Source organism: Mustelus asterias, chromosome 7, assembly GCF_964213995.1.
Source record: "Mustelus asterias chromosome 7, sMusAst1.hap1.1, whole genome shotgun sequence".
In the NCBI taxonomy this organism is placed as follows: domain Eukaryota; kingdom Metazoa; phylum Chordata; class Chondrichthyes; order Carcharhiniformes; family Triakidae; genus Mustelus; species Mustelus asterias.
This window is the reverse complement of record NC_135807.1, coordinates 32,380,087-32,395,025: the sequence shown is the minus strand read 5'-3', so window position 1 is coordinate 32,395,025 and position 14,939 is coordinate 32,380,087.

Genomic DNA, 14,939 nt, shown 5'->3' with positions numbered 1-14,939 from the left:
CTCATTAGGAATGCATTGGGAGGCTGCTAGCGTCCTTGGGACTTGTCCCCAACAATATTTTGCTTTGCTTTAGGAGGCCAGAAATTTAAAAATCAGAAGTTTATAGATAAAGGCAGACACCAGACAGTTTTGGGAAGAAATGCTGGTTTCAGAGAAGTGACTAGCTTTGTCTCATTACTTTCCTCTTACACAGAACAGATGAAAGAGTGAACAAGTGGTTCTCTACACTAGATATAATTTATCAACTGCCTCCCTAAAATGAAACTCCGAATGGTTTTCCTCACTAATGCCCAATCACTACCTTAATCTTTAGTTTGGCGACTGTCCCCTTAGCAATTTAGATTGAAGAGAGAAGCAAAACCGGGTGGAACACACCCCATTAATAACTTATGATACACAAGGCAGAGTAAAATCTCTTTATTATACATTGATGTCTAAAATACACACAGCTTCAGACTGTGACATGTTGGAGATCAATGTGTTCCCTAAACTGAAGTTGATGGTGTTTAGAAGCATCTCATTAATTTCTCTCTATTGCGGAAATAACACGAAAAGATTTGGAACCACCCTCATGGCATTAAGAAGGACTAAAGTTTCTTGATCTTCACTAATAAATTAATCAATAAAAAAAATAATAAAAATATTGCATGCAGAAGTGTTCAGCATTCTGAATTCTTAATAGGAACAAATGCTTTTACAGTTTATGATTTATGCATTATCCACACCCAACTATACTTTGTGTTTACTTAATACTTCAAATGCAATGTGGGGTTTGCAGTCACTAAAATTCTCAGATCTGAACAAATTGGCAGTTGTTACAACAATAAAATATATTTAAATAGTGCTTTTAACATAATAAAATGTCCCAAAGAGCTTTACTTAACACAATTTTATGTACTTGTAATATACATATATAGGAATTAACATTGAGATATTACTGTAACTGTACAAGAGTTAACAGACAAATCTTCAAAATTCATGATATTGCTCACCAACCTAACAATTATGAAATTTGAATTCCTTTGCACCCCAGCAAAAAGTGTCCCATTCAATTGGATTTCCTGGGCTGAAACTACTTGTTCAAAGTTGCTGAGTGATTCTGTGAGTATTGGCAAAGGTGCAGTAATTATCAGTTGGAAGGTGCTGGGGAGATGAGTGGTTGACCAACCATTCAGAGCAAAGCTGTAGGTCCAGTGTAAGACCAACGTAGCAAAATAAATCAGCCCCTTTGCAGGAATTTTTGAATTCTGCATCAGACACTTTTATTGTGCATCCCAGAGCTTGGAACGCTATATTGGCTTCACTCCTTGTGCTGAAGCATCGAATTACATAGAAATTACAACAGGGCAACAAGCCATTTGGCCCAATGAATCCGTGTTCTACTTTTAATCTCCACAAAAGCAATAAATCCAATCCTATGTGGCTGCCTTGTTCCCAATCAAATATCTATCTCACAATTCTTAAATGTTGACATGATCTCTACTTCAATTATTAACTTCCAGCCTCACAACTCTCTGTCGAAAAATGTTCTTTCTGCTCACTATTCTAAATCTCTTACATTTAGCCTAAAAACAATGTCCCTTTGTTCTAAAGCCCTCTGGAAACAAATTATTTCTATTTCCTGCCTTATCACTGCATAATTTAAACACATCAACAAACAACCCCATAACCTCCTCCATCCTAATGACAGTAGTACCAATTTTTCAAGTATTTTCTCATACAGGATCCTTGTAAATCTGCAGACTGATTGCTGCAACATCCTTACCATACTTTGGAGGCACTTATTTTAATAATTTTCAGTTAATCTTACAATATTAAAATTATTCCTTTTATTTATGAGTAGCATTATTAGTGATTGTTTCCATGGAACCTCCTTGTAGTTAATGAGCACATACTTTGTTTTTTTTTAATCTATATAATGCATTGATCTCTATAAGCATATACTTTCTGGTGTCAGTTCAATTGGAGAAAGAAATTCCTGTGTCTTAATTAGTGAAATCTCACATTTAATACATCCTGGTTCTCCATCATGTGTCCTTCAAAGTTTATTTATTAGTGTCACAAATAGGCTTACATTAACACTGCAATAAAGTTACTGTGAAAATCCCCTTGGCGCCTGTTCAGGTATACTGAGAGTGAATTTAGCATAGCCAATGTACCTAACCAGCACGTCTTTCGGACTGTGGGAGGAAACCGATGCTTCAGCAAAAGGAGTGAAGCCAATATAGCGTTCCAAGCTCTGGGATGCACAATAAAAGTGTCTAACCCAGAATTCAAATATTCCTGCAAAGGGGGTGATTTATTTTGCTATGTTGGTCTTACACTGGACCTGGCAGCTTTGCTCTGAATGGTTGGTCAACCACTCACCTTCCTAACACTACTTCAACTGACTGTGTGGAGTCTCCACACAATGACCCAAGCTGGGAATCGAACCCAGGTCCCCAGTGCTGCGAGGCAGCTGCAAGGCAGCATTGCTAACCCCCCACTGTGCCACCATCAAAGGATTATATTACAGTCTTTAATATTCCGCCGAGTCGATCATTTGGAGATCTTGTGCTGCAATGAGTAGCATTCCTTCCTGTGAGCTAGGAGCTCAATTTTTGAGACCCACTGCAGGACCTGATGACCAAGAAAGATGTATCCATAATGTGCTTAGCAAGTTGAGTATCAACCTGTAAGTTCTTCCAATACACTTCAAAAGCTGTTGCTAAGAGTGGGAGAGATTCCTGGTCAGCCATGTGATGGGAAGAACATTGGGGCCTATACCATCACTGCCAGAGTTTCAGATTGCAACATTTACGATCCTAAAACAACATCAACTCCCTGAGTGAACTGTAACACAACACCACCACTCATCTTTCAGTTATTTAGAACAGTGAGTAGTCAAATCACATAGACAAAGACTTAAGTCTTAGTTGTGACCCCACTTCATGTTTTTATTAATTCATAGGACATATGTATTCCTACAGGTTGTATTTATTTTCCATGAGTGATGGATTTACCTTGGAAGAAACTGAAAGATGGATAAACTGACTGGATTACAAAAGCCGATGCATGGAATAAAGAACTATTCAAGTCCAAGCAGTAGATTGGTTGACATGGAAGATGGAAGGAAGAGATTGGAAAATGAAGCCAACCAGCAAAGGAGATACGCTAGAGAGAACTGGACAAAGCAGCAATTCAGGCAGATAAAAAAACTGAGATTGCATGCCAGAACAAGATTGCTGAAATGGTTACACTAATAGTAATGCATAAGAACATATATAACATGGTCAGTGGAAAACATGCCAAATAGAAAAGCTAGGAAGAGAAGAAACTTTATTACATGGCCTAAGTACCAGAAACCGAGTACCACGACCATTTCCTTCACAAGTGACAAACTGAGATTGTGCAAGAACTGTCAAGATGTAAGACAGTATTGTATTGCAATGATGGTATCTGCATGCATTGTTGAGTAAGTTGCTCGACAGATAAAAGGATCAACAGTGGATTGGAGACTGACACCATCCGCAGAGTAGAGTATGTAGTCCTTGCTCAGTGCACAGTCCAGGACAGAACTCAAAAAGCAGAAAGCCTGTATGGAAGAATCCCATGTAAGGCCATATTTGAAACTGTGCATAGTTGAAGCTTTCTAGAAAAAGTGTTATGTTAAATGAATGTCTCAAGATCCCTCCATTGAACAATCTCTAAATCGATTTATGAATGTCTAACTTGTGTGTATTATGTTTATTTAGAATGTGGGTTGAGTAAATTGATTTTGAAAATTGTATAGGAAAGCTAAAGGGGGAGGAGTGTTGTGTATGTGGTGTCTGAATCTTTAAGATGGTACAACAGAAGTGAATCATCTGACTTGAGGGACCAATGGAAACCGAGAATGAGTGATCATACCAGAAGGTGGAGTCCTCTCTCAGGCAGAATCATCTAGAAGACATGTTGTAAACATATAAGGACTGGAGTTCTACTCCACGGCAGCCATGTGCTGCAATCCTCCTGTAGCTAAGTTTCCCTTATCAATAAATATCTTTTGTTCCAAACAAAGTCTGAAATCTCTTGATGATGCCATAACAGCCACAGTGCAACCCTATCTATCTACCTTTCTGTATTGTCCATATAATAACTTCATTAAAATAGCATGCGTAAGACATGCAGATATCATACTCCTGATCCTACATTTTTTTTTACAGATAAAAAGACTTAAAATTCTTGTTGATTCTTACCTGAAAACTAATATTCTTAGCTTGAAAGTTCCTTGCCTAAACAATTACATTTGATTGACCTGAGTCAATTTGCTTAATGACAATTGAATTTTGGGGCCTTAAAAGATACAGATCCACCACAGCAGAATAATGAATTTCACAGTATGGCATTCCTATCCTTACTAAATAGCATTGCAATGGAATGATCACAAGTCTGAAATTCACAACAGTTAGAATTGACTTTTGTTTAATCTTATATAAAAGCAAAATACTGCGGATGCTGGAATCTGAAACAAAAGCAGAAAATGCTGGAAAATCTCAGCAGGTCTGACAGCATCTGTGGGGAGAGAATCGAGCCAATGTTTTGAGTCTAGATGACCCTTTGTCAGGACAAAATGTCTGACGAAGGGTCGCCTTTGTTTCATCTCCAAAGTTTATAAGTAGTTACAATTCATAGCTACAATAAGTAGCTAGATTCATTCATTATTCTTTTGAAATAAGTCTTTTTGACCTATAGGATATTTTTGACCTCTTTTTTCAGCCACGATTTTCCAAATATTGCGCTGTTTCGCCTGTTCCTCACACAAATTCTTTCTTTTTGTTTCCCTTAAAATATTTCCATCCTTCTGCTGTTTCACCATCCAACATGCATTTTCTCCTAAGAATCCTAAAAACTTCTCTTCCAAATTTAAAACTGATTGGCATGATATTAATTAACATATGGCATTCCTCTGTTAATTATATAATATATATACATATACACATTCAAGTACTCAGCAGAAACTGGAGGAAAAAAATGGAAGAATGTTCCTGCAATTAAACCAATAGGATGTATGTATACTGATGGTTTTGAGAGGAGCGAGAACGTACTGTCCCAGGGGTTCCCTATATAGCACTCCAATAATTCTGTTCCGGTCTGTGTGCAGCTAATGCACATGTACAGAGCTCTACATAAGAACCTTATGAAAACAATTACTTTTTGGAAGCCAGAATTTCTCAGTGGCATCTGGGGCAGTGATCAGGGTGCCGCATTTAGTGACCTGGGAAATGAAAAGTGATCTGAATTCCTGTTTCTGCATTTGGATGCCAGGTATGGTCAGTAATGGCCTCAGCTTTAATGCCTCCAGTGCCCAAATTATCTCTTGACGTTCGCTACAAAAAGCACACACATTAGAAATGGCCATGTGGATGGGTTACTGAAGTTGAACCTAGACTCCACAATGAGTCAATGCTTTCCGGAGAGGAGAAAGCTGGCAGGAGAAATTGGAGAAAAGTAAAATGTCTGACACATAAGTTACAAACAATCCTGTTAATGTTTTAATTGAAATTTACTTAAATTGGAAAACCCGCTGTCTGAGCCATCTCTTTGTCATGGTCTGGCAGCCTTTTAATCTGCTCTTTGTTTTTCCCTTTGTGTCTCTCTGTATTCTTCTGTCTTTGTCTATGTCTCTCCCACTTGATCAAACCCTTTGCCTCTATCTTTGTTTCTCACTCTCTTTCTGTGACATCATCTGTCTCCCATTTTGCTTTCTCTGTCTGTTTTAATCTGCCTATCTGTCTTTGTTCTGTCTGTGGCCTGCCCTCACTTTTTCTATCTCTATTTCTAACCTTTGCCATGTCTCTAATTATTTCTCTTTGTTCCTTCATCTATCTCCCTCACTTTGATTTAATCTATTCCTATCTCCCTCTTTCTACCCATGGCTCTGCCTCTGCTCCTTTGTCCATCTATCCCTGTCACTGTATGGTCTTTCTCCATCTCTGACCCTCCTGGGTGGAATTCAATGCTCACCCTGGAGGTGAATTTGAAGGCTGGGGGGGATCATTTGATCAGGTGGGAGAGTTTGGGGTGGGAACCTTGCTACCCTCCTGCCTCTTTCCAATCAGGCTCTGGACAAGAAGGATGACAGAAGCCAATTGAGGTCCCTAAGTACCATTTAAGGGCCATTTAAGGACCTTACCCCATTGTCACTAAAAGTCAACTAATGAACAGGGGACTGGTTTTCCAGGCAGGCCAACAAGGAGGGTGTTTTCCCATTCACAGCCACCCTGTGCCTGATCACAGGACTCAGCATCAGAAAAAGAGGTATGCTTGTAGAAAGCTAACTCCTGTCCTTGCTTCCAAACTGTTTTAAGTAAAAGGACAGCCAAACTTCCTCAGTGTGTTTCTGTGAGCAGATTTTATAGAACTGAGAATATGATGTCTGCCTCCAGAGGCAGCCTCATGGCATACTTACATGACTATGGAAAGCATGTGTCAATCAAACTAATTACATTTCAAAACCCTAATATCCTCCTTTTCATATCGAACTAAAAATATAAACATCCCCTTTTTCCTCGTAAATAAAATACACATTTGCATGCACAATCCCATGTGACTGTGAGTTACCTAGCTTTATCCACTGTCCTCATGGAATAACACTATTTGTTCTACTACCCAATTACTACATACGCATTGTGCACATGGTTTTAAAACATTCATGTATCTTAATGGTCCATGTGTATGTTGACATTGATTATATATCTTGGTGATATTTCTTGTCTGGAGACAAGGGTCATTCCCATGTCCCTTGCTGCCATGGTGACTGCTATTGTTCAATTGCGACTATTGGGGATTCATGGATCTTTGGAATTGATGATAGTTCTTTACTCAATACAGCTGGTGAGGATCCTTCTCCCTGACCACCTGATTGTTGTGAAGGAGCAGCTTCCCTGGTTGAGTACATATGCCTACTGTTGCACCTGCATATCTGGTTGAGATTTTTCAACTCCTGCTTTGAGTTGCCAACAATGGACGTGTGGGCCATTCTTTCCTCCTGGTACTTTGATGTTGTCCATAAAATTTGTTTGGTCAGATCTTGCACAGCTTGCTTGATTGAAGACTTCAGTTTATTGTATATTTTCAAAGGTATAGACTCAGCTGGAATCTCACCCTTCAACTCTTCCAGCTCAGCTCTGATGTGAACATTTTCCTGTCGAACATTTATCTTTGGCTGGTCCATTTCATTGCACTGATGTGGTCGCCAATTATCTTGTGGTTTACTTGAATATTGGCTCCCTTTCCCCGGGGGTCTTCTGTCTCCCCACTCTGCGGTCTTATGCTTCTCTCTGTCTGGCATTTTCTTTGCCCTTTTTCTGTTGGTACATTCAAGGTTACCAATCCATGCTTTAGACTTGCTCCAGCTGAGATGAGTGGCAGTTGTGTCCCATCTATAATCTGGAACTTGAGATCTTCCTTCTTGTTATTGCACTGGACGGTCAGATTAATCTGTCCTCTTGGTACGAGTCTTGTGCAACCATATCGTCTCAATCTTACTTTCAAGGGCTTCATTTTTGGATCACCATGTTGAACAACTCACAAAGATCGATGGTCATTATATTGTATATCTATCTAACATTTTTTGTTTGCTTGATGCTTTTTCTCTGTGGTCCTTGTTGTAACAGGCACAAGCCTATAGGCTTCACTGAACCAACCTGCTGCAGCATGTATAATTCTTCATCAGACCCTCTGCTGATATCTCTCTAGTGGCCATTTATATAGGATTGCTTTACATTTGTGACCAAGCATTTGTGTGCAAAATGATTTTGCTTCCTACATATAAAATACTGTTTTCCTCATTGTGGGCAGTCCTTCTTTTCCTGTGCATGCAATATTTCACAATATTTGCATCCTGCCCTGTGTCTGTGATTGCTCTATTCTTTTGGCTTGGACTCTCCCAGCATCTCCTGGTCTGCTGTGCTATATATCTGCCCTAGCTCACATCTCACAATTTCTGCATTTTGGCACACGTCTATCACTTTCTTTAGCATCAGTTCCTCATTTGTCAGTGGACTTGTTCTCATCGAGAGGTCACTCATGCCTAGGACCAATCTATCTTTAAATCAGATCATCACGGAGCTTTCCAAATTCACGTGATACTGCTAGCTGTGTTACTGCTGTGACATACCGTTCAATAATCTCATTTTCACTCTAAACTCTAATGTTGAATATATATCATTCATATTTAACATTCAAAAATTGCATTAGATTTAGGATGGTATATACTTTGTACCAGTCCCTCCCCATCAGTGTTAATTTGTGGCAACTCTTATTGGTCAGGCTTCTTAATTAAGACCACAAGACATAGGAGCAGAAGTGAGCCATTTGGCCCATTGAGTCTACTCCACTATTCAATGAGAACATGACTGATGTGATATGATAATCCTCAACTTCACATTCCCATCTTAAACTCATAACTCTTGATTCCCTTACTGGTTAAAGATCTGTCTAACTCAGCCTTGAACATATTTAATGACTCAGCCTCTAAAGCACTCTGTGGTAAAGAATTTCGCAGATTCACTACCCTCAGGGAGAATAAATTCCTCCTCATCTCTGTCTTAAATGGGTGATTCCTTACTGTAAAATTACTCAGACACTATGATCTGAGACTCTCCCACAAGGGGAAGCAACTTTGCAGCATCTATCCTGTCAAGCTCCTGAGAATCCCATATATCTCAATAGGGTTTTAAACTCCAATGAGTGCAGGCCCAACCTACACAACCTCTTCTCATAAGAAAATTCCTCCATACCCAGGATCACCCGACTGAACCTTCTCTGGATTGCCTCCAATGCCAGTATATCTTTCCTGAGCTAAGGGACCAAAATTGTTCACAGTTTTAATTAAGCCCATCGCAATCTTATAGTTTTGCCATTGTAAGAGGAAAAACTGCCAGGTTTGCCACGCATCACCACCCAATGTTACGGGAGATGGGATCAGAAAATTTACTGCAGCCATTTTTACTCAGTATTGAGTTGCAGCTTCTTTCAATGTTTCCTTCGTCCTTTTTCTCTGCAGCTAATAATTTCACTCACAGCCTGTGTGTGTGCTTTTCTTTTGCCTTGTTTTTTTTAGCAGTTTTATTGCTTTACAGATTTGTACTTTGGTGTACCTTTTTAAGCTGTCTCACTTGCAGCCTTTTTCTGTTTTCCTTTATTCTTTTCAGCAGATCCTTTGTAGATTTTGAACCTTTCTGCATTCTACATCCTCCGTGACTTCCCTGAATCATTTCAAGTGTTCACAAATCAATTTTCTTTTGCCACTTCCTGCTGCCCCTGCACTCATTGCGAACTCTGACCTCCAACCTCTATCCTGACTACACTCACCTTTATCTCCTGTAGTACAGCCAGTGATGATGTGGAGATGCCGGCGTTGGACCGGGGTGGGTAAGAAGTCTCACAACACCAGGTTAAAGTCCAACAGCTGTTGAACTTGGTGTTGTGAGACTTCTTATTGTACAGACAGTGGCCATTAGTCCCAGTGGTACTGCCGCTGCTGACCTCTGATTGGCCAGCAACTCACGTGGACAGGATATACACTCTATTAGGGGCTTAATTGCATGGAAGGTCTGTTAGAATTCAGTTAAATGTCTGATTCTCCGGTTATTCTGTTAGATTTCCCAAAGAAAAGCAATGCAGGGCTCCCACTGACTTTCTAACTGGAACAAAAATACCATAACACTCATTAAATTCCATCCTCTTGTTTCTGTGTCTCTGTCTCACAATCTCTCTGTACATCTCTATCTTTTACTTCCCATGTGTCTTTCTGCCTATCTCTCCCATTGGGTGGGGTTTTGCAGCCTCGCTCATCCTGAAACCGTAAAATCCCATCCAAGGTCAATGGATCTTCCCATGTTCCATCCCTCGTCCGCTCCGATTCCGGTGGCGGGCAGGCCAGTAAAGTTCCGGTCATTATCTCTGTTTTCCTGTCTTTATAGTTTAGTCTATCTCTGTTTCGACTTACTGCTCAGTTTCAGATTGGCGCTCAATCTATATAACTGTCTTTCAATTTTGTTCTGCCAATTCCTCTGTCCTGTGTCTCTTCCTGTTTCTCTCTCTTACTATCTCTTTTTCTTTTAGTTTTTCACTCTATCTGTGCCGTTACCAATTCCTTTTCTCCTCTCTTATCCTTACCTGTGTCACGTAACTTCTTTTTTCTCCCTCCTGTGTTGCCACGTTCCTTGTGTGGAATGTTTGTGAGATATACCATAGTGGAGTGCTGCTGCCCTCTATTGATTGGCAAACAAACTGCAGTAAAATAATGAAACCAGGAGCATTTTTTGACAAAAGCAAAATGCGCCGGATGCTGGGAATCTGAAAGTTTAAAGAAAGGAATCGCTGGAAATGCTCAACAGGTGAGGCAGCAATTGAGCAATTATGGGCGGCATGATGACACAGTGGTTAGTACTGCTGCCTCACAGCACTAGGAACCCAGGGTCAATTCCGGCCTCGAGTCACTGTCTGTTTGTACATTCTCCCCATGCGTGTAGTTTCCTCCGGGGTCCTCTGGTTTTCCCCCCACAGTCCAAAGATGTGAGGGTTAGGTTGATTGGCGATGCTAAATTGACCCTGATGTCAGGGGGACCAGCAGTGTAAATACATGGGGTTAAGGGTGGAATTGTTGTCGGTTCAGGCTCGATTAGCTCAATGGCCTCCTTCTACGCTGTAGGGATTCTATGATTCCATGAAACAGAGGTAATGTTTCAGATAAATGTCCTTTCATCAGAACTTGGCATTCTTGGACGGTTCTCAAACTCTCTGAGTACCATGGGTCCTGTCAGTTTTCAAACTAATAATTTTGGCCAAGAAATCTTTTAAAAACGTGTGCCACAATACCGTTGCAAAATTGAGGACATTCATATGTAAATCACTTACACCCTTTTTAATCCTGTCCTTAAATATCCTTACTCTTCCTAAATTTAGTGAAGCCTTCACCAAACTCTCTGATGTTCATTAACACAGTTCCACTTCTCTCTGTGCAAAAGAACAAAGAATAAATGTCTCCTTCAATTCAGAACAGGCACAAACATACATATAACATTTTATCATCAGCAGAACCCAAAATCATATTTCTGATTTTTGTGGCAATTGTGATGCTATTTTTAAAATTGCTCCTCTCTGTATTTCCTGTATCTTTGAATCTATTTTTACACCCTGAATAAGATATATTAAAAATCGACAAGCTTCCACAATTGTATTTTCTTAAAACATGCTATCTTAACGTGCCTAATGGATGGTTTGGTAGCTTCACACTCTGAATTTCATATATAAAGGAAACCTGTATCACTTGGACTCTGATTTCTTGCACCAATCTCTGATCTGTTGTGCTGTTTATTTTCCAATGTATGTTGATGAGATTCTGGGATAACTTTGGTAAAATTGTAGATGGCAAGCTTGGTGTAAATTTTGACATGATTTATTGCATCATGTCTGGTCTGGCTGTTTGAAAAACTGTTGTGTTTTTGTTTCTTCAGTATCAAGCCTCTAAAACTGACTATAAGCGGTAAAAGGTAAAGCCACCATTGAGGGTTGCTCTCCCCTTTGAGTGGGGAGAGCTGACTGGCAGTGATTTAACCTGAGGATCACCACACTTCAGGCGAGGTTGAGAATGCAAGGCCTTCATGAATAACCTCAGCTAGTACAGGAATTGAACCTGGGCTGTTGGCGTTGCTGTGCATCACGAACCAGCCATCCAGCCAACTGAGCTAAACGACAGATTTCTGCTCTGAGAATGAAGTAAAATTTAATGAACAGAATGAATGGAGGTTGGTAAGGACAGACATGAAGGACAAGAAAGACTTGGTATGGAGTGAGATGCAGATTTTTTTTTTAAGTTGGGAATTTTTACAGAATGGAGTCAGGGAATCCAGTATTAGAGACTTGAATCTGGAAATAACTAAAAGTGTGGGAAAGGGTTTCCAAGGCAATGGGATGAGGTTAGGATAAATGTCGACAATGTGGTAAAGTAAGCTGTTTAAGGTAAGAGAAATAAGAATCCCTCTATTCCCAGACATGATGTGCCGAATTGCCTGCTCCTGTGCTGTAACCACTCCTATCAACTGCAGTAATGAAGGTCTCCTCTGTTCTGAATTTGTATTCACAAATATCTGTGTTGTCCCGTTTTAACAGAGAAACCAAAGGAATTGTTATCCTAATGTCTGGGAGTGACTGATCTTTGGCTTTGTAGATCACAAAATGTGTGTTTTATCGAGCCTTGGGAATCGCAGATAAAGTGTAATTCCGTTCATTTGAATTTATCTGAATTGCTTATACTAACAGATCTTAGTATAAGCTAAATGGCCTCTTTTTGCACTGTAACCCTTCAGTGATTTACCTGGTTTAGGATTTATCTATTAATGAGGCAAGAGATCTAAAAAAACCTTTTTCCAAACTACCGGATGCAAAATATTAAACACAGACCAAAACAGCATTTAAGAAACATAAATATACAATGGACTGAATTAGCCTCAGCTTCAAGGGATGAGGTGTATACCCAAGGCTGGTGTCACCTGTTGACGCCCCACTGCTGTTGTACAGGAAAATTCACACTTAGCCTTTTCATAGAGTAGGCCAGAATTCTACCACCCCACCCGCCACGGGAATTGGAGTGGGCAAGGAGCGGAAATGGGAAGGTCTGTTAACCTCAAGCTGGATTTTCCATTCTTGGGTTGAGCGAGGCCATAAAATCCCGCCCATTGAGTCACAGGCATAGGCCAAAACTTTCTGGCCGTTCACACAGGCGGGATCTTCCGGTCCGGCCAATGACACACCCCAGCCTGGTTTTCATGGTGGTGAGGGATGCATTCAATGGGAAACCCTGTTGAAAACGGCGGGACCAGAAGATCCCGCGGCCAGCCAATGGTGAGCTGCCTCATGTGTGCGGTAAATCCCGCCCATAGAGTATTACAGTACAGGAAGAGGCCCTTCAGCCCATTGTTCTCTACACTCCTCCACTCTTTCTGACAATTCATACTGGAGACTTCACAATTCGAACATCAAATCCACCATAAAGGCAGGAAATAAAATTATTCCGAACTAATATCTATTTTCCATTAGTAGCAGAATTGTTCCGGTATTAATGCTGCATGTGAATTCCAGTCTTGCACTGCCACCTATAGGTAAATTAAAGTACTTTAGGTAACAGCACATGGTGGCATCCAGAGTCCAAATTATTTGAGGATTGGGTGAGAGGTTATGTATGAAAAAAATACATAGATTTGTTTTCTAAGATTTACGGAACTATTTGGAGATATTAGAAAGCAAGATATAAAAGACTTGTTGATACTGTATTTAAAAAATCCAATGGGCTGAGTAATACTGTGTGAAAATGGTATTTCCCCCTTAGCAATGTATTATCGTGTACGATTACTTTGGGTCGCATTCCCTATATCATCCCGCCCAATTAGATAATATGGCATGTGGGCAGGGGCTACAATTCAGGAGCCAGCCCATGTTATTCAAATTTAATTAAATTCAATATTTAAGGTCATTAATGTCCCAGTTGACTCAAATAATATGTTATGAGCAATAAAATGCTTGGAAGGTGTATTTCATGTCAGGTGGGTTTCTCGTTTTCTTTTAGCAGTTAGCTTGTTAGGGTGGATTTAAAGTCTGGAGCTGAGTCCTGAGTTTGAACTCAGCAGTTCAGGATGCTGTGACTGCTGGTAATGCTTTATATATAAAGCAGAGTGAGAGAAGGAAGGACAGATTGAGAGGTCCATGATGCACTGGCGGTGGATGGAGGTGGCAGAGCTGTCTCAGACCAGGAACCTATTGAAGACATCATGAATTATGAACGGAGGCGCAGAAGAACTCATATCTCTCGAATGTATAGAACATTACAGCGCAGTACAGGCCCTTCGGCCCTCGATGTTGCGCCGACCAGTGGTACCAATCTAAAGCCCCTCTAATCTACACTATTCCAATATCATCCATATGTTTATCCAATAACCACTTGAACGCTCTCAACGTTGACGAGTCCACCACTGCTGCAGGCAGGGCATTCCACGCCCTTACTACTCTCTGAGTAAAGAACCTACCTCTAACATCTGTCCTATATCTCTCACCCCTCAATTTAAAGCTATGTCCCCTCGTGCTAGCCAACACCATCTGAGGAAAAAGGCTCTCGCTATCCACCCTATCTAATCCTCTGATCATCTTGTATGCCTCTATTAAGTCACCTCTTAACCTTCTTCTCTCTAACGAAAACAACCTCAAGCCCCTCAGCCTTTCCTCATACGATTTTCCCACCATACCAGGCAACATCCTGGTAAATCTCCTCTGCACCCTTTCCAACACTTCCACATCTTTCCTATAATACGGCGACCAGAACTGTACGCAATACTCCAAATGCGGCCGCACCAGAGTTTTGTACAGTTGCAGCATGACCTCCTGGCTCCGAAACTCAATCCCTCTACCAATAAAAGCTAACACACCGTACGCCTTCTTAACAACCCTATCAACCTGGGTGCCAACTTTCAGGGATCTATGCACATGGACACCCAGATCCCTCTGTTCATCCACACTACCAAGTATCTTACCATTAGCCCAGTACTCTGTATTCCTGTTACTCTTTCCAAAGTGAATCACCTCACACTTTTCCGCATTAAACTCCATTTGCCACCTCTCAGCCCAGCTCTGCAGCTTATCTACGTCCCTCTGTAACCTGCCACTTCCCTCCGCACTGTCTACAACTCCACCGACTTTAGTGTCATCCGCAAATTTACTAATCCATCCTTCCACGCCCTCATCTAAGTCATTAATAAAAATGACAAACAGCAGTGGCCCCAAAACAGATCCTTGCGGTACACCACTAGTAACTGAACTCCAGGATGAATATTTCCCTTCAACCACCACCCTTTGTTTTCTTACAGCTAGCCAATTCCTGATCCAAACCACTAAATCACCCTCAATCCCATGTGTCCGTATTT